Raw genomic sequence first — 27,108 nt, forward strand, 5'->3', positions numbered from 1 at the left:
CATGATAATATTAAGTACTATTAATTGAGGTAATCATAATAGAGAAGGTCCTGGGAGATTTACTCCCTTTTCTATGTTTTCATGTATTTCTGAATCTTCTTGATGGGATAGTGAGTAGCTTTATATAAGCTGATTTTGAATAGGTTTTTTTTTTTTTTTTTTTTTTAAAAGATTTTTTTTTTTTTTTTTACAGAGATTACAAATAGACAGGGGGGCAGGCAGAAGAGAGAGGGAAGCAGGCTCCCTGCTGAGCAGAGAGCCCGATGCGGGACTCGATCCCAGGACCCTGAGATCATGACCTGAGCCGAAGGCAGCGGCTTAACCCACTGAGCCACCCAGGCGCCCCATAAGCTGATTTTGTTGTTAGACAGGAATGTAGTTAATACTGTTCAGATTTAGGCAGCTATCAAACAAGTTGGATGAAATATCCATTCTTTATTTCAGGGAGGATTTAAACATCAGCTGAAAGTAGATTTTAGACATTAGAACAAAAATAATGGCAACGCGTAGCACATTGTTGGAGCTATCACAGTTTAAACTCCAGTTGAAAATAGACTGCACCGGAATCCGTAGACAAAACAGGGCTACAAAAAAAGCACGGGTAGATGAAATAGTGTTCTGGAGTTGTTCAGACCCTTTGGCCAATTCAGAAACTCTTTGAAAAACTACTCAATTCTTTAAAAGTTATTTGCATAGAGGCAATCACATATAGTATCTCATATCCAAATTGATTGTGCAGTATGCTCAGCACTCTCATATTGGCGAATGTCTGGATTTGGACATTATCAGCACAGTTATCTACCATAGTGTCAGACATTTTTCTGTACGCTGGCATGGCGGGATAGATGGCTGTAAATAATGGAGTATGTTTAGAAGAGTGGGATATGTCAGGATTATTTGTAACTGAATTCTGTAGTTTGGAGAGTCAGTCTCCTTAACCACATTTATCATTTATCAAGAGTATGATCATGATTTTTTGCAGATCTGGGGATAAACCTGAAAACTTACTTCTCCAAAACCAAATAATATGCAGTAATGACATTTGCTTCATCCTGTATTAGTGTAGGGAGAACTGGACTAGCAAAGTAAGCATGCTTTGTGAGTAGTGGAAAAGCTCGGAGTTCCTCATCTGCTAAGGAATGTCTCCATACTTCCCATCTACTAGAAGGTACACATTAGTGACACAACCAAGAATTTACATATCTTCTGTTGTTGCTGTTTATTCTTTGTTTTTCTTTTTGTCTTTGATTTCAGAAAACATGGAACAATCACTCTAATGTGTAAGTTGGGAGGGAGTTGAAAGATAATTTTGGCTACCCCCTCACTCTGTTTATGAAAAAGTGGCCCCAAGAGAAAATTAGTGCTAAGTCACTGTATAATTAACTTCTTGATGTTAGATTACTGAGGACTTGTGTCTGCCGATTAATGAACATTCTGTCCTTCATTGTACATAAGCTAATTGTTTGATGTCTGTGTGTGTGTGTAGATGTGTGTTCTTTGGTATGCATAGAGCGGTTTTTTCTCCTTTTCTTTTTTCTTTTCTTTTTTTTTAAAAATATGGCTTGACATTCTCATTGACATCAGTAGTTTAAAGTCTCATTCTGGTCTGTGTCAGGAACTTAAATTTTATTGCTGACAAGTAAAAGCTAACAATTCTCTTACCTAATGACATCTCTTTATTTCCACAACTACAGTATAAAGTACTTTGCATGATATTTAGTTATGTAATTTATACATTGTGAGTTTATCTAAAATATATTTAAAATATGTATTCATTAACATACTGACAGGCGTATTATTTGTGAGTTTAAAATTGGTGGCCCAAGTCAAGGGGAATCGCATGTTCAAAAGAATGTAAACTCTCAGAGTTGGAGAGGTTCTAGAAGGTCCAGCTCCCTCTGAGACTAGAAAGATGGTAATTCTCTTGGGGTTGCATAGCATATAATGACTACCTCTCAATCAGAACTCATGCACCTTATCTACCTATACATTTTACTTTCTTTTTATTATTTTTTAAACTTAAATTCAATTAATTAGCATATAACATATTATAAGTTTCAGAAGTAGAGTTCAGTGATTCACCAGTTGTATATAACACCCAGTGCTCATTACATTACATGCCCCCCTTAAGGTCCATCACCCTGTTACCCTATCCCCCACCCCCAACACCCTCAGTTTGTTTCCTACAATTAAGAGTCTCTTACGATTGCCTCCCTTTCTGATTTCATCTTGTTTTATTTTTCCTTCCCTTCCCTATGTTCCTCTGTTTAATTTCTTTTTTTTTTTTTTTTTAATTTTTTTTTTATTTTTTAAAGATTTTATTTATTTATTTGACAGAGAGAAATCACAAGTAGGCAGAGAAGCAGGCAGAGAGAGAGAAGGAAGCAGGCTCCCCGCTGAGCAGAAAGCCCGATGTGGGGCTCGAACCCAGGACCTGGGATCATGACCTGAGCCGAAGGCAGCGGCTTAATCCACTGAGCCACCCAGGCGCCCCACTCTGTTTAATTTCTTAAATTCCACATATAAGTGAAATCATACAATAATTGTTTTTCTCTGATTGACTTATTTCGCTTAGCAGAATACCCTCTAGTTCCATCCACATTGGAAGGAAATTGGCAAGGATTCATGGCTTGAGTAGTATTCCATTTGATGGCTGAGTAATATTCCTGTGTGTGTGTGTGTGTATGTGTGTGTGTGTGTGTGTGTGTACCACATCTTTATCCATTTATCTGTTGATGGACATCTGGGCTCTTTCCATAGTTTGGCTATCATGGACATTGCTGTTATAAATGTTGAGGTGCAAGTGCCTCCTCAGATCACTACATCTGTACTAAGGTAAATCCTTAGTAGCGCAGTTGCTGGGTCATAGGGTAGCTCTATTTTCAACTTTTTGAGGAACCTCCATACTGTTTTCCAGAGTGGCTGCACCAGCTTGCATTCCCACCAACAGTGTAAGAGGATTCGCCTTTCTCTGCATCCTTGCCAACACCTGTCATTTCCTGACTTGTTAATTTTAGCCATTCTGACTGGTATGAGGTGGTACCTCACTGTGGCTTTGGTTTGTATTTCTGTGATGCAAAGTGTTGTGGAGCATTTTTTCATGTGTCTGTTGGCCTTTTGTATGTCTTCTTTAGAGAAATGTCTGTTCATGCCTTCTGCCCATTTCTTGGTTGTACTATTTGTTCTTTGGGTGTTGAGTTTGATAAGTCCTTTATAGATTTTGGATACTAACCCTTTATCTGATAAGACATTTTCACCCATTCTGCAGGTTGTCTTTTGGTTTTGTTGACTTCTGCAAAAGCTTTTTATCTTGATGAAGCTCCAGTAGTTCATTTTTGCCTTTGTTTCTCTGGCCTTTGGATACCTGTCTAATTTGTTAACTTGTAACTTGTCTTCTTGTTAGAAGCACAGCAGCCAAGGTCAAAGAGGTTGCTGCCTTTGTTCTTCTGTAGGATTTTGATGGGTTCCAGTCTCACCTTTAGGTCCTTCACCCATTTTGAGCCCATTTATGTATATGGTGTAAGAAAATGGTCCAGTTTTATTCTTCTGCATGTGGCTGTCCAATTTTCCCAAATCCATTTATTGAAGGGACTGTCTTTTTCCATTGGATTTTCTTAACTTTTACTTTCTACTATGCCATATGACTTTTCATATTCCTGAAGTTTGCAATATAGGAAGTGAGAGGAAATTCCTCAAATAGTTATACAAAATTAGGACTAGAAGTGGGACTAATGTGTTCTTGCATTTATTCAATATTTGTTTATTTAATACATATCAGGCTCAGTTGGAGCTCTGAGGATATAAAGATTACAAAACAAAAACACACGAAAATAGGATTCCTATTCTAGAAGCTATAACATGTTTACTAGAAGATGCACACATGCAAAAGCAAAACGATTTTTTTAAAGCAACATTTGGTAAGTAGTCTAAAAAAGGTATAGACAAAGTTTTTTGAGATGATAGAGAGAGGAGTAATCAGAGCAAGCATCCCAGAAGAGGAAAAGTTTAAGTTTCTTTCTTCTAAACACTGTACAGATGATATAAGATTGTGCCAAAGAGAATAAGTAAGATAGTTTTAGCCAAATGAAAAAATCCAGTCAATGTTGGAAAACCTTGAAAAAGTATGACGTATATAAGAAATAATTAGAAGTTAAATGTAGCTAGAACCTCCTGAGTAAATGTAACTAGACCCTCCTGGAATCATTTGGCATGATACTGACATAATTTGAGATAGATTGTCTAGAACCCCACATGTCAGTTTAAAGAGTATAGTATACTTAGCAAAAATTCTTGTTTTTGTTTTGGGTTTTTTAATAACAGATAAGTGATAGGGTAAGTGTTCCTAGGCTTATTTGCTCATATCTCTTGGTTTAAATGTTCCCATGGTTCATATTAGAATTATGAAAGCTTTCCACAGGACTGAGGTGTCAACCACATCCACTGCTACCTGTTAAAGTCTGCTCTTCCCTGGGAAGTGATTCCTTCATTTACTAAACCATATCTGCCTACATCTGTGAGACAGCTCTTCCCATAATATGAAAAGACGTTCCTCAGTTTTGATATTTTATTATCTTATTCAGCTACTCTGTTTCAAAGACACTCTGTTTAGACTACTGGTACTTTGATGGTTACGTAGAGCTAGTGCACTCAGTGAATTCAATCTTAATGTGCCCTCTTGTTAAAAATAGTCCACTCTTTATCTAGGCCCATCTGATTTCACCATCCTTTGTCACCTGTGATCCATTGCTGATAGATGAAAGGCTTAAAAAAAGCTAAAATAAACATAATTCTCTCCCTCACTGCATTTTGTTCTTAGTGTAAAGATTTATGATGTATCTAGTGTAAGTTACAGATTTTAAAATAATGGGCAAATAAGCTAGCATCACAAATATGAAGTATTGATAGCATGATCCTTCCTAAAAACTGCTTTTTATATACTATTAAACTCTTTTTGGTTGATATGGCAATAAAGACTTTGAAGATACAATATTTTCTGGAAAATGTACATATGTACCTCATTCATTTCTTTTCTTTCCTTCCTTTTACTTCCTTCCTTCCTCCTTCCTTCCTCCCTCCCTTCCTTCCTATTCTTCCACAGATCAAGCTAATTTGTATAAGGGCACCATAAGACCAAATCATCTGGATATTTAGAACAATTGGTTCAATAATGTCTCTGTGTAGAAGTAGTTTTTGCTTGTGTCCAGTTATTTATAAGTGCTATACTTGACTCTGTTCACCAAATCTGGGAAATTAAATTGATAAAATTATATATGTGTCCTTAGATAAGTGACTTAGGTGTTTCCAGAGAATATTTAAGTAAAGTATGGAAATTTGGTTACCAGATATATGGTATAACAATACATTGTTGATTGTCCTTATTTTATACATTGTCATGGTTAAATTATGACCTACTATTAAGATCAAAAACTTAGACAGGAAAACAGTAAAAAGAAAGAAATTAGAATCAATAACATAATTCAAAATGTCTGACATAACATATGGATGACTCTTTTGGGGGGGTTCTTTTTTTAAAATTTTAAATCCAATATGATTAACATACATTGTTATATTAGTTTTATGTGTACAATATAGTGATTCAGCAATTCTATGCATTACTTAGTGCTCATCATGATAAGTGTACTTTTAATCCCCTTTACCTATTTCTCCCATCTCCTTACCCACCTCCCCTCTGGTAACCATCAGTTTGTTCTCTAGAGTTAAGAATCTGTTTTTTGCTTGTTTTGTCTCTTTTTGTTTGTTTTGTTTCTTAAATTCTACATGAGTGAAATCATATGGTATTTGTCTGTCTCTTACTTATTTCACTTAGCATTAAACCCTTTAGATCCATCCATGTTGTTGCAAATGACAAGACATAGGGACTTTTTTTCCAACTACTTAAACTGTAGTGCCATCATCTGTAAGTAGGATATTAATAGCCATCTTGAAGGATTGTTATGAAAATTAGATTAAATTCTATGTAAAATAACTGACACTAAATAATAAGTGTTATAAAAGAATCAATGACTGACAATAGGCAAGGCATACTATGAGGGCAGTTTAACAGAAGTTCAAAATTTTACAGCTATAGAACCACATGAGAGATAGAGGATGGCTTCTTCTGTACAGTGTCTTTGAGAAAAGACTTGAAGAGTTGAAAACCAGTTCCTGCTCATCCATATAACTTCATCTAGCCTATTAGTGTCTCTTAAGTGACTTTTGTGAAACACTACTCTTCCAGTTTCTTTTTATAGATATTCTCTGATTGACGGTTTTTTTTTTGAACTCCCAAGTTTCCATAGCACTGTAATAACACAAAACAGGTATCTTTGTAGCAGGTTTTGTCTGAGGCTTTAATTTACACATAAGTACTATGAATGTTTGTGTGATGGTGGGAAAGAGAGTATGCAGGTGACCAAAACTCATTTTGCCATTAAAAAAAATACATACATACATACTATTTTTGAAAGGAAAGTCCTAATAAAATTGCATATATGTTTATATATGTTTGTGGTTTTATAATATATGTATATTATATGTTTATTATATATGTTTGTGGTTGGGGAAATGCTGGTCTATATTTTTGCTTCTGGAAAATACAGCTATGTAGCAGATGACTTTGAGTTTGTGCATTTTTTTTTTCTATATTCAAAGATGATATTTCTCGTATACAACATGTTAAGTAAAGTGAGAGCCTTAAAAAGTTGCATTGAGCTATATAAATCCTTATTCAGATCTATATAACCAGTATCAAACAAAACATTAATCTGGATACAAGCCCTGTTGAGAGGGAGCAAAAGGGAAACTAGCCCACAGGAATCAAAGAATGGCATTAAGACTATTACTTCCAAGTTCAGAATAGAACGTAGATCAAGGATTAGTTGCTACCGTACAGGGCTGGGCTGGTGGGCAGTAAGTGGTGGCTCATGTGCTACATAATTGCCAGCCTGACAAAGATCTTTTCAAAGGGTTCTGCTAGCCATCCATATGCATGACTCAAGGAGTCTGAAACATTTTTCCGGAAGTAGATATTTCATTTTAATTAGGTTGTCCATCTGTATGTTATGCAATACATAGTCTTCACTTCTCTGTGCCACTCAGTGCTGGAAAATATTTGAAATACTATTCCCAAGGGCTCTCCCCAGCTGTAACTTAGTTGTTTTCCATGCTATCCTGTAGAACAACACACATTTTTCCTTAAAACATGAATCAGTATGATATATTGGCTGTTTGTTTTTAAAGTTACTGTCATTTTTAAAAATTTATTTCTAGCACACACACGTAAACATGCACAACAAGACAGAAAAACAAAGCATTTTATAAACATGCAAACAGTGAAGGGAATATACCCAGAGACCAGGGATGTGTGTTTTATATAGTATTTTGGTGTTGGTTTTTTTTCAGGTTTTTATGATGGAAAGAGTATGGCAGTAAATGTAAAAGAAAGGAGCAAAAAGCTCTAAGAACATTTTAGGAAGTCACAAATGGAGAAAGACATGCAAAGGAAAGAGAAACAATCCTTTTTGCAGAAGTAAAAAAGCAATAGATATATTAATAACCCAGTGGCTCATTCATCACAATTAATTGGTTAATGTAAGGTTTTATAGGCGAGATAAACACGACACCAGGCGAGGTGCAAGGCAAGATTTATTAAAGGTACTCTCCGGCAAAGTTTGAGGGCTCAGGAGAAGGGGAGCCAGGAAAGTTGCGCCGGGAGGAGGTGGCCACCCTCTGGCGAGGTTCCGCGACTCTGGAAAGCAGAGTGGCTGATGTCGCACTGGGAGGGAGTTGGCGGGGGTCTTTTATCTGTCTCTTGCATAGGTATCGGGTTACCTATGGAAACGTGACCTGGGCATACATCCTTTTGGTGGGAGAGTCAAGGGTTAAGGGTGGGGGTAGGCTGGAAAACGGTGGGACCCCGGGGTGGCGAGACCCCGCGGCGGTCATTTCCATTGCTCTTCTGCACTCCGGGAGCCTCTGGAGCAGCCGGTCATTTCTATTGTTCCTCCTGCACTCCCGGAGCCCGCCGACCCAACAGTTAAGAAATAATAATATGAAACAGCAATCTAATTCAATCAGTTAATATTGTATATATCATTCACTGAGGAATTGTTTTACTGTATCTTCCAAGGAATGAAGTAATAGACTATTTTGGTACCATGATGTTGCTTATGTGTTGATTCGCTGATTCTTTCATTTTACTTATCTTACAAGCAGACACTCAGTGCCAGCCACTACACCGAGTACAAAGCATAGAGAAAAAAAAAAAAGTATTTGTCTTCAAGTATTACCTTGTATAATGGGCGAATAATTGCATTGGTATATATGCCTTGTGAGCCTTCTTGGATTCCAACCGTATCCTGTTTTCTTGCTCTGTTGGTACCTACTTTCACCAAGCTGACCCTTTCAGATTTGCATAAAACAACACAGCATGGGGATTTAAGACCCCGTTCCACAATGTCCACTGAAGAGTCAAAGGATTTAACTCAGAAAGGGGAGGTGCTATCTCCCCTGTGGTGAACTTAATCCAGTGAGAAAGGAGGTGGGAAGGACCCAGGCACACAAATCTCCCTTAATGCGGAAGACTGTTTCATATGCTATTCCTCTGAACCCATCCTAAATTCTGTGGGTTATAGCTCATCACTGCTCAGTCGGATATGGTCCCAGGACAATAGGGAATTACCTTCCCCTGCATCATGTCTTCTGTTGCTCCACTTCCCCCCACTTTTGTCGTTCTGGGCTTATACCTGCCAAGCATTATTCCTACATTAAGTCTTCTTCTCTGCTCTATTTGTAGTGATCCTGGGTTATTACACAAACATGGGAACAAAAGCATCTAATGAGGGGCTAAATACTTATAAAAATAGGAAGAAAACTATTACTAAGTGGGAAAACTAAAGAGTAGTAAGAAGATTACCACTTATGGAGTATCTCTTACTTGTGGAATACTTTAAATCTAGGGTTTGCAGGTTTTTTTTAATGATCCTGCAAGATGAAAAACTACTTACATTAGATATTTTATGAAAATTTTATGCATCAGATAAATACAACTGACAAGTACATGAAGGTAATGTTGGTAGAATGGGGTTCAAAACTCGGGGTTCTATGCCCATAGACAGTGTCCTTTCTGCCCAATGTTTAAGGGATTAGAGAAGGCTTCTCTTGAGGATGTAGTTTTGGTGTTTAGCTAATGAATTCAGAAGAAGAAGAACAACAAAAAGACCTTCCAATCTGAGGAAATAATATGAGCAAAGGGGCATATATTATATATTCCAACCCAAGTCCCCACATTATAAGGCTCAAGTTTTTCCTGTTGCTGACTGCTCCACTATAAGCAATATATTTCAGGGAAAAAACATTGGTCTGAATTGAGCAGTAGACCTTATCTTTCCAAAAAAGAATAAAGAATGTCTTAATACCACCTGCTGATTTCTTAAACTTTTATTCAGTGTTTATTTTTATTTTCCTAATAATTCAAGCATATTTACAAAAATGGAATGCACTTATGTAATCTTTAAAAGAGGTTGTGTAACCTTTAAAATGATCAACTTTCTTCATTGATTTAGAATTGCTCTGTAACAAGAATATTGACCTGATGGACCAGGGGAAAGAAAGAGTATGTTATTCTGGGAGTGCCAGGGTCACTGTTGGGAAGACATTCATATGCTCTTGAATGATCTGTAGATTGCTGAGCTGGAAAAGTCTCAGAATTGTCAATGCTTGAATAAATAAATAAATGAATAAATAACAAGAGTCAGAGGCAATGATTCAGAAAAAAATGGGGCTGGGGAGAAAGAAGTAGGACAAGTATGGAATTAAACAAAGGGGAAATGGATGGGGGAAGAAAAGGAAAGAAAGGAATCCCTGGCAAAAGCATTCTTTGCTTGAAAGTTTACTTACTGTCTTAATTTTTATCGATCTGGAGTGGGAGAATATTTGTCTTTTGTAAAGTGTTTCCTATCATGAAATGACATGGAAAGTACTCTTTCTCTCCTTTGATGCCTTGTGTTTTAATGGCATTATCTTAGTGGACCTGGTTGATACGCAAATCTGTCATCCATAAAACATAACAGTTAATTTGCATCTAATACATGGGATTGTATTATTTTCATCAGATGAAGTCTAGCCACTTATACACCCTCAGATCTCAGAAGAGGGTAAGCTGTGACGAGTGGTAGTGTGGTGGGGTAAGCAAAGTCTGCCGAGAGCCGACGAAGGTTTATAGATGTAAAAGTTAATGGTGGGGATGAAGATCTGTAGTCAGTTAGCAGCACAAAAGTTTGAAGTGTCTGGAAATGGAATAACTGGACTTAAGGAGTATATGCGAGGCATGACTCCATGTGCTGTTCACATCTGTTTGGGTAAAAAGCTTTGTATAAATAAATAATAGAAGTTAAAAGGCAAAAAGGTGGAGGGAGGGAAAAATATATATAAAGTCCTTCATGTTGTTGCTTCCAGTAATTCTGTAACTACTAAATCTTAGGTGTATGCTTTGGACAAGTCTCTAGCACTCATCATCTCACTTTTTTCACTTGGAAAATTGCAATGTGGTATTTTATATAAACCAGAGTACTGGAATGGTTGATTCTCAATTTTCTAACTTTCTGAAAGTTATACGAGAGAGCATGATATGATTGAAAAGGCAGAGAAATGAATTTGAAGTGAGGGAGATACGGATGTGAATCTTGTCTCTGGCTTTCTGATTGAATTAATCAGGGAAAGTTATTTAGATATGTTGGGATATTTTGACTCTATTAAGAAGAGACTCTCGGCTGTGACAGAAGATGAGAGATTGGACATAAGAAGGGAGCCAGAGCTTAAAGTTAGTATTTGAGGTTACTGTATTTAAATAATCTTTCAATAAATAAAACTTACTTTTACTTTTTATGCCTTCTGACACTAATTTTCTTAATTTTTATCTATTTAGAACCTCTAGTTTGACAAATGACTTCATTGTTTTTCTGGCCTCCTCTTCATTTTTTCTGAATTTAAGTAATTTTGATTTTTTCCTATTATGCTGGAAATTCAGATGGATAAACTTGCAAGAGAACCTCCTTTCTAAGATGTAACAGAGCTAGTTTATAACAAGATGCCAGAACCACCAATTGTGCATTGCCTTTCTAAATAATTCTCACCCCATACTGCCAAATCCACTTTTTCCTAGCACATGGAATCTTATAGATTCTACCACAGAACAAGTCCCAGCAGGCTTACAAAAGCAAGATAGAACACCAGGAGATGTTCTGATCCATGATTGTTACCACATTTTGGCCCAGTTCTGTCTCTGTTACCACCACGTTTAATGACTAATACTTGTATAATCTCATCCCTGAAATTTCAAGCAATAGCTGTCTTTAATCCCCTTAACTTTAGTCACCCAAATTCTCTATGATTAGACCTGGCTTTTCTTTTCTTTCTTTCTTTCTTTTTTTTAAAGGAAAGTATAATTGACAATATTACATTAATTTCAGGTGTATAAAATAGTGATTTGATAAGTCTGTATGTTATATTATGACCACTACAAGTGTTTCTACCATCAGTCACCGTAAAATGCTATTAAAATACCATTGGCTATATTCCCTATGCTGCACCTTTCATCTCCATGATTTATTAATTCCATAATGAGAAGCCTATACCTCCCATTTCCCATCACCCATTTTGCTTTCATCTCCATATCTCCCTCTCTTCTGGCAATCATTAGTTTGTTGTCTGTATTCATGAATCAGCTTCTGCTTTTGTTTGTTTGTTCATTTTGTTTTGTAGATTCCACATTGAAGTGAAATCATATGGTATTTGTCTTTGTCTGTCTGACTTATTTCACTTAGCGTAATACTGTCCAGGTCCATCCATGTTGTCACCATGGCAGGATCTCATTCTTCGTTATCACTAATACTCCATCATATTTATATACACATACATACATACAGTCCTTGGAAAAATGTCTATTCAGGTCCTCTGACCACTTTTTATTTGCATTATTTCAGGGTGTTTTGGTATTGGGTTATATAAGTTCTTTATATATTTTTTGGATATTAACCCTGTGTCAGATACATCATTTGCAAACATCTTCTTCCCATTCAGTTAGAACCTTTTTGTTTTGTTAATGGTTTTCTCTGTTGTGCAAAAACTTTTTATTTTGGTGTATTCCCAGGAGTTTATTTTTGCTTTTGTTCCTGTTTGTGATGATGATGCATGATAAACATAAGGCTGATACTGTAAGAAGGTCTAATCATTGAGACTCTTGGTAGTTTAGGCAAAGTCTTGAGGGAATTAATCCTCCAGGAAATGAAGAGCAGTGAAGGATCTGAGAGGAAGGGGCAAAGCAAGTACACATTGTACAGAAATCTCTCCTGGAACCATGAAAAGGATTAGTTAAGTGTGGGGAGGAGTAGGTTTTTTGAAAAAAAGCGAAGATCTCGGTTTATGTACTAATGCAAATGAAGAATCAATGCAAAGCTATATTGGGGTAGTGAAAAGGGAAAGAAAAGACTAACAAAGACACGCTAAAGTGGTAGAATTGACATGAATTGGAGTCTAATTAAATATGAGACATGATAGAGACGAATAAGCTAAGGATAAGCCCCAGGGTTTCTGGATAGATATATTTGGTAAATAGGAAAAAATACAGATTTAAACAAAATGTAAGTTTATTTTTATGTGTAAGGAATGAGTAACATAGAAAAAGCTGATGTCATTTTAGGAACTAAGAGTGAAAAGGGTTACAGGATGGAGTTAGTTTCATAGAGTTTATTCATCTGAGGTATTAAAGGGAGGTCAAAGAAGTTGAGGACTGAACATCCCTTACTACATTTCTGTTTATATCAACATTTACCCTTCTTTGAACATTTAGTATAATAACTTGTTGCTTGCATCATGGGACAAAGCAGAACCTTCTAAGATAATGCCAGGAAATCTATTTTTACATACCAGCTTCTTCCTAAATAAAGCAGTCAGCAATAGATTACAAATTTTGCATTAATTTATATTTTCAATAGTTGCTGAAGAAAAAGTAAACTGGTCTTCTATCAGTGTTTCTTCTGTTGTCCAGCTCAAAATGTATGTACACGTGTGTTTATATATATGTGTGTATTTATATTTAGTTTATTCATTCGATCACAAAAATTAGTAATAAACTGTTAGCAACTCTAGGAGGCACGTATGTTCAGGTCTTGAATGATATCCTTCAGTTCCAAGGAGCTATATTCTTCCATGTATCCTACAATATCAGACTAGGCTGGTAACCATGTTTTAGTCTTAGTTTCTCTGCTTGGCTCAACCATACTCCACCATCCATGATATCATGTCCTAAACCCAGTCCACTTCCTGCGATCATGTTGAAAATGAGGTAAAGCTTTTAGCATGCCACTAAAACCAAATGTGTTATTGGGGATAACTGGATAACTGTTTTTTGAAACCGATTGGGTTCTCAGGGAGATAGAGTGCTCTGTACCAAGCTTTTACTAGTGCCTGTACTCAGTCAAGTTATTATTGGTATAAACTTTGATTGCATCCTCTTAAAAGCACACAGTTTTGTCCAGTAATAATTCTTTCAGCCTTTGGATTCCTCCAAAACCTTTTGCTTAAACCTTCATCAAATTGTCCTCTTAATTGTCATAGCCTAAAACTTAGAATCCCTCTATGATATCCCTGTATCTAGAAAACAGTTGAGCTCCCAGAATGTTTCTGTGACGGAAAAATTCAAGCTGTTCTCAGTATCCATCCAACCTTTCTTCCCTAATAATAGGATGTGTTAGCTAATGCCTGGCCCCCCAAGATAAAGGCGCCATTTCTAAGACTCCCCTAAGTTTGTTGTAGCTTTGTGAATACCTTCTGACCCATTAAATGGAAATGGAAAGATCCTGTGGCAGCTCTCAGAAATCTTCTTTAAAAGAGATCTGGCAGATCTACTTTATTCTTCATCATTATCCAATCTGGAGGTAGTAGAACAGTGAGCTGGCAAGAATTTTATTCTTCAACAGGTTTGTGGTACAGAACTTGCTGTCTGAAACCTAAATGCTTTTTTACTTTACTTAATTTATATGAGAAGAAACAAACTTTATATTATAGTTATTGTGTTACTTACTGGGTATTTTATTGTAATTAGTTCTATTACAATACCCTTTGCACTGATGTAACTATTTTCTTCTCTCTATAAATACATCATGGCATAAATCTATGTCACTTTCATCCTAGAGCCCTAAATCAGCAGTATATTTTAAAATATTACTTAAAATACATGACAAATTCAGACAAAATAGGATTACCCAATCTAAACACAAATTGGTTCTCAACAAACGTATGAAAGGTAAGTAAATCCAATAATAAGCAACTTATTGACTATCAAATGATTTTTGGCATTACAAAACCTTAAGATTTCCTGAAAAATTATTTCATAATAACATTTACTCTAATGATCAATGTGTTTTTAATATAAAAAATAAAGCCTTCCCATATAAAAAATAATTTTAATATATGAACTTCATATTTATTTGATATATAATTACTTTGAATAATACATTAAAACTAAAATAACTGTAGGATCTACAATAATTCAACTTACTTATGGAAGTCTGGAGAAAATGAAATCATCCAAAATAGAACCAATAGGCTCTTCAGAAAGCTCTCTTCCTCTCTTTTTCTCCTTTGCTCTGGACATATGGACAGTTTTCATATGGACATCTAAGTATGGTTTATACTTATCTATGACACATTTTTACCATTCTAGTTTTTATTTAGTAGATGAGATATTCCATTTTTACTTTTGTGGAGCTGTAACCAAAGCTTTGCCTGCAAACTACTAGAGGCAGTAAGAATTCTCTTTGAGAGATTAGTAATTTGTAATTTTAGGCCTTTAGAATGGCCTTAAAAAATGGAATTGCTCCATCTCCCAAGGTTCTTACCAGTTTACTTGCCAACCAGAAGAAATTTACCTTTAGGAGAAAAATTAAAAATATTTTCCAGTTGAAATAACTAGGAAAGTGAAAGGAAGGATGGGAACTGGGGTATGAAAGAAAAAGTTGCATCACACAGGCTGGCTTCATGGACACGTGACCACTGTAGTTTCTCAGAGCCCTGTGCTACGGGGGTGGGGACTTCTGCTTGCTTAAAGACTTGCGTTGTCTTTTTGAACCAGGAGACTCACATTTTTCCTTTTTTCACTGAGCCCTACAAACTGTGTAGCCAGTTATGTATCAGGAATATGGAAGTGTGTCTGTTTGCTTCATGGAATTTAGTAATATGCTATCTTATCATGGAAATCCATATACCTAGCATAGTTTTTTGATAAGTAGAGACAATAATGCAAGAAAAAATTTTTTTAAAACTTTGCTAAGTTTTTGTTTAATTTTTTTTTTAACACTTCAGTTCAAGGTAATTGAACCTGAACAATTTGTCTGATTTAAAAGGAATCACTAAAGTTACTGAGCATTTAATCACAGCCAAGTAGCCACAGGGAGAAGCTGAATTTTGGCTCTTGCACATTCTATTTTATTTTGAAAACCAAATGGATGCTCTTAGTAATTCTTGTAAAATACCACATATTAACTCAGAAATTGCCTACCATTACTTCTTTCGTTTGTTTGTTTAGGATTATATTTTCAGAAATTGCAAATAAAATTGTAACAATTATAATAGGGAAATATATATGAATATGCACACACACACATACCAGCACATGCATTCATATACATACAAAATTCAGTGGATGAAAGAATGTTCATCTTTAGAAGATGTTAATTTTTAGCCTAATCAATAATTACAATGTCAAGTATGATCACCTACAATATACAACAAATACAAGACATTTTATTAAACTTGTCAACAAATTTTGTGGAAAATGCTCAATAAAAGGAAAGAAAATTTCCTAAATTGGCCCATAAACCTTAAACTAATAGGTTTAATATTCACTCTCAAATAACCATTGGCCCTTCCTGTTTCCATATATTCTGTAAGAACCATGAATTATGAAAGAAGACCAGGATTTTGGAATTTCAATGAAATACCATTATAAAAGTGTACAAAAATGGCTCGTATATTAATAAAGTAAACTAGGTGTACAGTCCGCATCACTATTAACAGTACTGCGAGATGACTGGGAATGAATAAAAAAAATTATACTAGCATTTCCCAACATAAGCTTAGCATTAGTTCTTAAAAGAAATTGTGATTTTTTTTTTCTTGAAACCATCACTTTATTGAGGGAGAATAAATAACTCCAGTGAACGTTAAAAAAAAAAAAAGTAACAACAATCCAAATGGCAGCATGAATGACAACGCAAAATCATTTAGTTACTTGTCCCAACATGATATGTTTGGGAGACAACATCTGTGCCTCTAGGATCACATAAATCCAGTGGGGAGGAAGGAGATCCAGACCTGGAAGTGTTAACCTTCTAACAGTCAGGCAGAAGAGGATCCGCAAGCAGATTCAGTGTTAAAAATCCAACCTATGCTCATTAGTATCCTTACTCTTTCTATGATTGACAGCTAGTTAATATATCCTTACTCTTCACTCACTTGGTTTCTATATACCTCTACTAAGTTTACTTGTGGTTTTTAAGTTTCAATAATTTTATTATGCACAAGTACTTAACTTCATCCTCTGGTCCCCAGCTGCGTATCAAAGCCACAACTCCATTTCAGAGTCAGGAAGATTCATTTTCACAAGAGATTAAATCTTTCTTCTTTTTAGCAACCTGTTGTCATAGGACTGCAAAAGAAACAGGAATCTAGCATGCTTGTGCATTAACTTCCAAACATTCGCTCTGTTGTCTTTTGAGCAATGAATGTCCTCTGTGCTGCCTGATGCCTAAGACCCCACTGAGTCTGTGGTTAGTTCTGTAGGCACCTGGAACGAGTTTTCCACTTGAAAAAGTTATTACTATTCCTCGGTTTCTACAAAAATGTTTGATCTGTATTCCATGGCTATATCTTGTTTTTGTTTGCCTTGGTTTCATTTTTGTTGTTTGTTTTGTAGGAGGAGGGCTATTTTGTTCTATTTCATTTCCTCCGATGTAAGGTGAACGCAGGTGGTTATTTCACTGTGCTTAAGTTGTCATTGTCAAGCTTCACCCTGACTTTACACGTTTGTCAACCTAAGTCAGTGATCTTGTGCTCTTGCGCTCTTCCTGCCACAGGAAAGAGAGAAAATCCATGCAGCTGGTCATTCTACTAATGATCGCTCTCTCTGTTTCTACCTCCTTTTCTCTCTCCCTCTCTCTTTTTCCCTCACTATCCCCAGTCTAAAGAATATTATCTGATTCCAGATTATTTTTCCTTTAGTTCTGCCATTCCTGAGCGTGTATTAATTGGACAGACCAATATCATCACAGTTACCACTTTCAGATTAATCATCATTAGTATGTTCACATTATCAACACTCCAACATATTTAGAGCGTATCAAGCTAACCTTACTATTACTAACCGTGCACAGCTAAGTGTGTTCTACCAGAACCTCACAAAAACACAACGAGGTACATATAGTTACCACAGTCATTTTACACAAGAGAAAACTAAGGCAGATAATAAGCTGAAATAAACTTTCCAAGGTTGCATAATTAGAAAGTGGGAGTATTTGTACATGAACCTGGGTCTGCTTGGATGTTATATTCTGTTCTTAAAATATATTTTGTTATTGCAATAAGATTTTGACAGGAATAAAATCATCAGTTACTTTTGATAGGAATAGAACACATCAATTTAATTCCTTAGAGTTTTTGCATCTATGGAAATCAGAATTTCCTTCGTAAAAGAGAAGTGTTAAAGGAATTTCACTTGGCTCAAAACTATCATATATATTCATTAATCTTACATAAGCATTACCTTAAAATAGATTTTAAATTAGGATAAACTTGAAGGTAAGTTTCCCAAATTAGTTCTGTTTGGTTTTATGGATGCATGTATTTATTTTATAGTTCTCACGGTAGACATAGGAAGGCACCTGAAACAACATTTGAATGTCAATGAAAGCAGTGTAATCAGCAGTCTGTTTCTGCAATGGGAAAGATAAGTTGAAAAGATGGCAGTGTGTAGTTAAAGTAATAACCATATAACAGGCTACCTGTAGTTACATTACAGAGATCAGTTACTGATCAGAGATCAGTTCTCTCTCTTTTGAGTATTATAGGCACAATATCTAGCTGGGAGTTAGCTTCTCCCAACACCACATGTAAATTGATTATCCTGCCAAGGGATCTGAATATGAGGTTTTATGAGAAACAGTAGAAAGAAAATTGGCTTTTAAACATAGAACTTAAGCAAGCAAATAGGATTATGTCTGTTTTCTACAACTTTTTAAATATAGTCATGAAAAGATCGTGGTTTGCCTAGACAGTAGAAACACAGCCAACAGGTTGACTTGGAAGATACATTTGAGTCTTCCAGTAAAACCAGGAAGAACTAACATGAAAAGATTTCCAAAAATCAAAGTTATCTCTCTGTGACAAAGTATCAAGTGAAGCCTGCATTGTCATTTGTTACAGATATTTGAGTATGGATTCCTCCTTTGGGTGGACAAATATAGAGATTCTCTGAGGCTTTTGCAAACTAAGATTCCATGATTTTATTAGTTCATCGCTCCCACAGCATACTAAGGGTGAGCTGCCATTACAAGGGCAGGACCTTGGCTCCTCCAGTGGCTCTAGGTGCTGGGAGAATAGCAGAAGAAGACGTGAGTGGAATCCGCAGGGTCTGAAACACAGTGTGTTTCAGGGTAAGTCTGAAGGTCGGACATGCCCTGAATGTGAAATGACCAAAATCAGTTTAAACCCGTTTTCTGTGCTCAATTCCCAGCTACATTTGTGAGCCTAGTGCATTGTCTGTAGGCAGGCTATTTTGCTCAGCATGTGCTTACTTCCCCGCAAATTGTCCCTTTCTTTTAAAGCTGCAGCCACTGTCAAGAATCGAAGTCCATTTGCATGGTGTGGTGCTTGCACATTGTAGTTTATTGGACAATAAGCCTCGCTGACACATCCATTTGAAATCTTAATCCAGAGGCTTTTACTCTATGACAATGAGTCTTAAGGAAGGAATTTTATTTGATCATGATTTTAAATTGATCACTCTTTATTTTGTATAAATGAATGGAACATTAATTTGAATCAAATAATAAAACTTCCTCAAGGTTGTGAAAGTTTTGACACTTTCAGAATAAAACATTTCTCTTAATGGTGGCTGACCAATGCTTGTGCCATAAAATGCACACTTCCTAACATTGGTTGAACTAGTTGAAAATACTCTATTATTTTCTCCAGAGCTGAATCTCTGCCCAGAATACATATTAAGTGTCTCCAGCACTGTAGTGCTTAAGAATGAAAGTTGCTTAAGGGGGGAAAAAAATTGATCGCTTAATATAAGTAGACAGAAGAAAAGCACTTAACTTCTGGATTCTGGGGAGGGGAGTATTAATTAATAAGTAATAATTCTGGGCAGCAAAGTAAATATTTGGACTAAAACCTTTAAAAGTGTGCACTTAAAAATAAAAGCACCCAGGGCGCCTGGGTGGCTCAGTGGGTTAAAGCCTCTGCCTTCGGCTCAGGTCATGATCCCAGGGTCCTGGGATCGAGCCCCGCATCGGGCTCCCTGCTCAGCGGGGAGCCTGCTTCCTCCTCTCTCTCTCTGCCTGCTTCTCTGCCTACTTGTGATCTCTGTCTGTCAAATAAATAAATAAAATCTTTAAAAAAAAAATAAAATAAAATAAAAGCACCTGACAATGACACCTAGAATATGACTGATACGATAATGAAGAATGAAATATAAATTATACTATTTAAAGTAAAATATTTTCTAAGTAGAAGATTTAGGGTAGAGAACAGGATGAGGTAGAATTAAGAGAGTGGCAAAACAAATGAAATCTTTCCCAAAAATGTTCAAATACAAAACAAAAGTCTAGTTTGAATATGTCTGTTTATGTCTAATCTGACCTTGTTGAATTGTATTAAAATTGCAGGCCTCCGAGTCTTGGATTAATTATAAAGGACACAATAATAAAAGACAGTGGATTTGGAGTGGCCCTTAAAATTCACTGAGTTCCCATATGTGGAATTTAAAGAAAAAAAAAAAAGAAAAAACAGATGATCATAGGGGAAGGGGGTAAAAAGAGAGAGAAGGAGGCAAACCATAAGAGATCCTCAACTGTAGAGAACAAACTGAGTGTTGCTGGAGGGGAGGTGGGGGGGAGCTGGGTAAATGGGTGATGGGTATTAAGGAGGGCACTTGTGATGAGCACTGGGTATTATATGTAAGTGGTGAATCACTAAATTCTACTCCTGTAACCAATATCACACTATAATTAACTAACTAGAATTTAAATAAAAACTTTAAAAACAGAGAAAGAAAAGAATGTATACAGGTGTTGGGTATAGTGTTACATAAATGTCAAGTTGAATGGATTGCTCAAAATCTAGTTTATTACTGATTTTTACATTTGTTCTATCAATTACTGAGAAAAAAGTGTTAAAAATCACCTGTAATTGTGAGTTTGTCTATAAATTCAAGTGATGCCAAAACAAAAACAACAACAAAAACCAAAAAAACGCAGTTCACTGAATTCAAATTCATCATTCTTCAGGTAAGAGAAATGAAAGAAAGAAGTACAATTAACTAGCTCTGGTTCATACAGATAGAGGCGGAGACCCAGTGCTCTGGTGTTCTCCCTTCACCCCACTGTCACTCTGCCATTGTCTGTCTCTACGTCATTGATTCTCACCCCTCCTCACACTTTCAAAATCTGGAAGGCATGTAATACGCTCTGTTACTAATATTAACGGTAACAGTAACTGGATGTATGTGTGCATGTGTGTCCATCAACGGCTGAGGTAGAGCAGTGTGGAGGAGGGGAGAGGGGCCATGCACTTTGAAGATATCTAGAGAAATCTTGATCTCCCTGCAGACAGGCCTCCCGTACTTCCTCTCCTGCCTCCCCCAAAAGCCCTTTTACCCTCGCAATAGAATTATTTTCTAGAATTCAGTGCACATTCGCATAATATACTGATTATATAGACCATTGTTAATCTAGAAATCCACTTCACTCTGTTTCAGAATCACACATAATCAGCTGCAAGAGAATATGGAAAATTAATTGAGCCTCTGGTACAATGTGTTAAAGAGCCACCCCTCCCATCCCCCAGCAACTTTCTATGCTGATGTCAGCCATTTCTGTTAATCTGACTGATTTTGTTTCCTGTTTTACAAAGCAAGTTGTCATTTAAATGAGTTGTCCAAGTATTGGTTATTCTGCAGACCCAGGCTTAGGATATAAGCTTAGGAGTTGGTAACACAGAGTTTGAATCCTCCCCTGTGAAGATTGACATAATACAAAAAGGCCACATGTCCAGATATCTGAGTTACCCCCAAGCTAACTCCTAACTACGAACATGGTAAAATGTGCCAGTCACCTATATTTGTAGATTTCTAGTTATTACAACTAAAATGTTTTATCTGATGCCTAAATCTGTCTAAATCATAATTATTTCCACAAGTTTGTATTATTTTAAGAAATTAAAGAAAAACATTCCTCTAAATAACTGAATCTGCAATTGTTCACACCACTTTTTATGTTATAAAATAGAAGCATTTTTCCAGTGTATAGGTTAATACGATCATTAAAGCAGAAAAACAAACTCAAAGTAAAATTGCAGAATGATAAACTGTAAATATTTTACAGACAGAAGAAACAAGCTATGGGAACTCAGAATCAGACAGAACTGGGATTGAATTTTTAGATCTTTAATGATTATAAGGCTTTAGGCAAATTTCCTTACCCTCATTCTCAGTTTCTTCTTCTGTAAAATAGTGGCAATAAAGTACCTGTATTGTAGGGGTCTGAGGACAAAAGGAGTTATAATATATGTTACTGACAATATGTGGGGGTTTTTTGTTTGTTTGTTTTTTTTGTATCTTGTTATCCAGAGTAAACACTGTGTAAGCAAAGTACACACAGTTATTGTTGATTCTGGTTGCCATGTTAGAAGAGTCCCAATGAATTAAATATGTCTAGCATATTTCTAGAAAGATATTCAATTTCACATCTTCCAAATGGTCATTCATGCAGTGCTTTTAGAACCTGGCACGCACACATGTGTGTGTGTCTTAGTATGTGCATATTTTTTAAGCCCTAAGTTCTAACATCTGTTTATGTTCCGATATTACTACTTTATTTATGCTGTCTTTTTCTCACATTCATTATAAAGTATGGGAAACAGGCAGCATAATGTTCACTTTGATACTCACCAGAAATTCTCTCTTTTTTATTGACCATGAGTTTTCCATTTTTAGTGTAACACTTTTTTCTTAGGTAAATCTTAGAATGTCTTAGGTAAATCATCCAGTATCTATCTACTCAGGAGTATTGTAAGGTGTTGGTAAGCCATTATCTGGTAAATTGGATCCATGTAAATAATACAGTACCATCATCCAGGCCAACAAAGTCAACTTTTTGCTCAAATGATCTGGATAATTACCTTAGCTATTTTTTTTTCCATGTAAATAGATTTTGTGTGACTTAGAGAAATAAAATCTTCTTGAGTTTCCACTTTCAGTGCTTAAAAAAACCCCAGAAAATCATGAATGTATAGTGAGGTCTATGAGTAGTTCTCCACATAGTTCATACAACATAATGAACTAACTTAGAAATGAGGCCAAGACTCACCGTTTAATTAGAATAGATGGTTGTTAAATAATGTCCAGATGCACATGATATGTCCCTCTTCCGTTAGGGAATCAGAATGAAAATGCTAGAGTGAACCATAGACTGTTCAGAAATATCCATGAGTGGATGTTTATCATGTAATTGTTAAATGCACTAACAGCTAGAATAGCCTTCATTTGTCATGAAGTAGAAGTCTGAAGCAGGTAAAGTGAGATGTTTAGAGAACGTATTTTGAGAACATTAAAAAAAAAATTGTTCCCTTTATCTAGAGTGAGTCTCTCTAGAAAAAAAAACAAAACAAAAAACCTGTAGTATCAGCTACCTTCCCCCACAACCCAACCAAAACCACTTCAGTTTTCTTCTATTGGTCCTAAAACAGACGAAAATCTATAATATGCTTTAAATAAATTTCAGTCTAATTTGGTCCCTGCCTTTCTCTCCAGACTTACCTCTCACCGTGTTTTCTTCCCTGTCAGAACTCCAACCAGGTAACATTCTCTCAGTCACTTGTAATAAATGTCTTCCCTCGTTGGGGTGGGCATGTCCTGTTTCTATCTGGACTACTTTGTTCTTTGCCTAATTAACTCCTATTCTTCAGTGTCAGTCAGGTGTTACTTCCTCAGGGAAGCCTTCCCTTGACTCGCATTCATGTTTCCAGAGCATTATGAAACTTTCCTGTAACTTTACATTTTTGTATGATTATTTTGTTACTGTCCATTTTCCTTATCAGACCATAAGATCCATGCCTCCTTTTGGACCCCAGTAGCCTAGTTTTTAGTGCTTGGCATAAAGTGGGTGCTCAATAAAACTAGTTGAAACATTATGTTAAGTATAATATTGAAAAAAGCCATGCCCCAAAGACCACATATTTTATAATTCTATTTATAAGGAATGTCTGGAAAAGGCAAATCTATAGAGAAAGTAGATTAATGATTGCCTAGGGCTGAAAGTGGAAATGGGGATTAACTGTAAAATGGAATGAAGATTTTCCTGGAACAACGGTAATGTTCTAAACCAGGATTATGGGGAAGGTTGCACAACTCAGTAAATTTGCTAAAAGTCATTGAATTATACATTTAAAATATATGAATTTTATGGTATCAATTATACCTTAATAAAGATTTTTTTTTTTTCTAAATGAGCAGTGTTGTCTGGCTTTCCCGTTAGTCACGATGCAATCCCATTTCAGAAAAGTTTAATTTGTGTCCACCTATAAGGAACATGTCAGTATTCTTTGTGATTCCTTTAGGTCTTTTTATTTGTTTCTGTGTGCTTCTTCACAGCTTCTCTGGGTCTTTTGCCTTAATAGCTTATATCTGAGACTTTCTCTGGACAACTACCCTGGGCTACTGAACCTTCTCTGCTCACCTGGTGGAGAGCTCAGAGAGCCAGAGGATTTACAGTTCCCAGGGTGGACCTTAGCCAATTACTGACTGGTAGCTGAGGGTGAAGACAGTGCTTCCTTCTCTCGACTGGGGACATACTCTGGACTGTAATTTACGTTCTAATAAGGCTGAAGCTACCTTTCCAGGATCTTTGTCAGAAAATGAACGTTTCTTAGCAAGTTTCCCTTTCCTGCTTCCTGCACTAAACATTTACCCAGTTCAGTGAGCCCTTCCTTAAATTCCTTGCACATCAACACATGTCTTGGAGTCTGTGTCAGACAGAACCCTGTCCAAAACATTGATCTTCCAGAAATATGTGCTTTGAAGATCTGAAGATTCAAAAATAATGTAGAACAATTTATTATTATCCTTCCACATCATATTTCCTTTTAAGTCCTAGACTTCTTCACATACTCTTTCTTCTGCTGGAGATACTGTGTAATGTTCTTCCTGCTTCTCTTCTCTTAGATAGCATTGAGATCAAACATAGGCATTATCTTCACCCAAGGAGCCTTCCCCATATCTTCTATATCCATATCCAGTGTCTCACTTTTTGATACATAATCTCTGAGCTTTCATTTTCACAACATTTAATGCACTTTAAGGGCATTTCTTCTTCATTGTTGATCTCTTTCTCAACTGTGTAAATCTAAGTGCAGAGATTTTATCTTTATCATACAGTAATGCCTAGTACAATGCCTAACATATACTAGGTATACAATTAATACTTACAGATTCAAAACAATTTAGCAATGTATACTTGTTAACGTGAAGTGCTATTTAATATAGAAATATACTTCTAGAAATTTGTAAAGCCATTTATATATGTATAAATTATATATTTTATAATTTTATATTACCTGCATGCATTTATTTAAAAATAAAATAATGGAATGGCATTTATGACTTATAATTTAAATTTATATAGTAATTTTTCTGAAGTTAATAGCTACTACAATGTAAGGAAGAAGAAGTTATTATGTTTAAGAAGAAAGAAATTCAATGACTGAGTTTAAGAATTTATGAGCTTTACAAGTTGCCAGAATGTTGTTGTTGTTCATACTGATTGTTGATATTGCCTGTTCGGGGATGAACAAGGCTATCTTCAGGATCAGTTATATCCTGAAATGTAAGAAACTGCCTTCTCAACTTACTCATAGGGCTGACTTCATAAACCACATCATTTAGTTATTATTTAAGATATATAAATGAATAAAATAACTTTTTAGAAGTTTCAGATAATTGCTGTAACTCAGCAGATTGAAGTCATGAAGCATGACACTCATTCTTTACTGGATGAAAATCTTATCATGGCTCTAGAACAGCTATATAGATACTGTTTTTCATTCTTCAAGATTGGCAGTGGATACAGGACAGTTCATTTTCTCTATATATTGAAAGATATGTGTGTATGTGCTACTTACTGTGTTCATGTATGTATGGTATCATCAATTTTTAGATATTTAAGATTGTTGGTAATTTGATGAGTCTAGATTTGTTGCCATGAGTAATCATTATTTTGCTCTGTTTCTCTTATTTTTGGTCATCAACAGGCTGTAAGAAGCTAACATAAAATCACAAGATGCCTTAAAGCTGAGAGCTGGAACAGAATGGGCCTAGAGTGCCAAGAACTGACTTAAAGCAAAATCTCCAGGTTTCACTTGGGCAGATTGTGCCTAAAAAGTATCACTGTGAAATGCTCTCCTTCAGATCATTTCAGCTGGGACGTATATGATTTTACCAGCTAAATATTCTTACTTTCCACTTTGGACTGTTAATTCACAAATGTCATATTTCCAACATCACTGAACTCTAAAAACCATAATAATACAAAAAAGGCCGGGGTAGGGGAGGCATCCGGGTGATACAGTCCTTTGGGTAGCCAACTTTTGGTTTCAGCTCAGGTCTCGATCTCAGGGTCAGGGATCCAGCCCTGAGTCAGGCTCCATGCTCAGCATGGAGTCGGCTTGGGATTCTCTCTCTTCCGCTCCCTCTGGCCCTCCCCACCCACTCTCTCTTTCTCTTTCTCTAAAATAAATAAAAGTACATATTTTTTAAAAAAAGCAGAGGGAAAGAATTTATCATTTCTACTTGGCAGAGTAATAGATCTCAGGTGGTTGGCCTGGAAGAGTTCCCCTTGGGTGTTCACTGTGGCATAAGAGAGTAAGAAAGAGTAAGAGAGTAGAAAAAGAAATGACTGGTTGGTAAATTCCCCCGGGAATTCTGAAGGCCCTGGACTCTTGTTTTTTTGGAGTTTTTTGATGACTGCTTCAATCTCATTACTAGTTATTGGTTATTCAGGTTGTCAGTTTCTTCCTGTTTCAGTCTGAGAAGTTTATAGGTTTCCCGGGATCCATCCATTTCTTCTAGGTTGTTCAACTTATTGGCATATAGCTGTCAATAATAATTTCTAGTGATTGTTTCTAGTTCCTTGGTGTTAGTCATGATCTCCCCCCTTTCATTTATAATCTTATTGAGTCCTTTTTCTTTCTTTCTTTCTTTTTTTTTTTTTTTTGATAAGTCTGGCCAGTGGTTTATCGATCTTATTAATTCTTTCAAAGAACCAGCTTCTAGTTTCATTAATGTGTTCCACTGTATTTCTGGCTTCCAATTCATTGATCTTCGCTCTAATCTTAATTATTACCTTTCTTGTGTGTGGGTTAGGTTTAATTTGTTGTTGATTCTCCAGACACATGATTTAAGTGTTCATCATGATCAGCCATCAGGGAAATTCAAATCAAAACCACATTGAGATACCACCTTACACCAGTTAGAATGGCAAAAATCAACACGGCAAGAAACAACAGATGTTGGAGAAATTGTGGAGAAAGGGAACCCTCTTACACTGTTGGTAGGAATGCAAATTGGTGCAGCCACTTTGGAAAACATTGTGGAGGTTCCTCAAAAAATTAAAAATAGAGCTACCTCATGACCCAGCAATTACACTACCGGATATTTACCCCAAAGATACAGATTTAGTGAAAAGAAGGGTACATGTACTCCAATATTCATAGCAGCAATGTCCACAATAGCTAAACTATGGAAGAAGCCGAGATGCCCTTCAACAGATGAATGGATAA

Source organism: Enhydra lutris, unplaced genomic scaffold (assembly GCF_002288905.1).
Source record: "Enhydra lutris kenyoni isolate GAN:26980312 unplaced genomic scaffold, ASM228890v2 scaffoldscaffold18, whole genome shotgun sequence".
NCBI classification, from domain to species: Eukaryota; Metazoa; Chordata; class Mammalia; order Carnivora; family Mustelidae; genus Enhydra; species Enhydra lutris.